The 1,149-nt window shown below is 43.7% G+C and overlaps 1 pseudogene; it reads right to left on the bottom strand.

Annotated features, from left to right (window-relative positions):
- Nucleotides 1-294: 294 nt before the first annotated feature.
- On the bottom strand, nt 295-787 carry LOC132943641 (uncharacterized; annotated as a pseudogene).
- Nucleotides 788-1,149: the final 362 nt, after the last annotated feature.

Raw genomic sequence — 1,149 nt, 5'->3', positions numbered from 1 at the left:
CTAACCAGTGTCCAAACCAAATACTACCAAATAGAAATACGACACATTATTACGTAAGTTATAAGGCTACAGTGTATTTTACGAACTAACTTATTATTATAGACCATATTACGATCATAACAATAGGTATGTCGAAAAATCGTGACAAAATCTAAATTGTTAATAATTTTCCGTAAAATTATGATTTCAGCATACCTACGATTGACCGGCGAGCTTCCACTAACCAATGATATGCTCGCCGGAATTCTTGAAGCTGTGTCGCGCTTCTCGGAACTGCCGTCACCGTCAAGATTCTTACCCTTCGATCAGTTTCAACGTCACCTCCAAATGTTCCTTCCCCTGTCACCATATCCGGGTCCGGCACGCACGGCCCACACCTCTGTCTGCAGCCGCAGGCTTTCTAGTCCAAACCCCGTGCCCGCAGAACGAACACACGTGCCGGTTTCACAGGGGTGGGCAGCATTTCCGTGGTTGTGGTCTTCCGGCAAAGGCTGATTTTTAGACTCGTCCTCTTCCTGCAGCCGCTTCCTGATCCTGCTGCCGCTGCTGCATGCCATAGTAATCGCCGTCGAGCACCTGCGTATCCTCCTCTTGCTCCGTCGAGAGTACTGCCGGTTGAACCGCAGTCGGACGCAAGTTGTAGTGCGCCTCGCGCCGTCGTCGCGGCCCGACGAGAACCCCTGCGGGGACGGATCGGTGGCCGCTCGGCGTCCTGGTCTGACAGTCCGCCGCAAAATGTCCTCTCGTCGTCCTTCGTGCAGTATGTCTATAAGCCGGCAATGGACATTTCCTGATTTCCAACCAGCGTTTCTACAAAATGGTTTACCCGAATCGTCCAATTAAAAAAAATTTCATAGATTAGTTTAAAAAAAAATGTTTTAGATTAGTTATTATGTTAATATTATGTTTTAGACTAATAAAGAAAAATTTGTGGATTTATATCGACAATATTATTTTTTTTTTTTATAACTTATAACAATATATGTATACTTATAACTAAAATAACTAATCCCCCTTACAATTGAACACATAATCATCAAATGCCCCAAATACACATCTGCACGTCACCTTCTCAACAATTCTACTACACTCGAAGAAGCCCTCAATCTAACCAACAGCACTAATATTGTCAGTTTTTTTTAAATTAAT

Source organism: Metopolophium dirhodum, chromosome 4 (genome assembly GCF_019925205.1).
Source record: "Metopolophium dirhodum isolate CAU chromosome 4, ASM1992520v1, whole genome shotgun sequence".
Taxonomy (NCBI): Eukaryota; Metazoa; Arthropoda; class Insecta; order Hemiptera; family Aphididae; genus Metopolophium; species Metopolophium dirhodum.
Note: the sequence above shows the minus strand (reverse complement) of the source record. Positions and strands in the feature narration are given on the sequence as shown.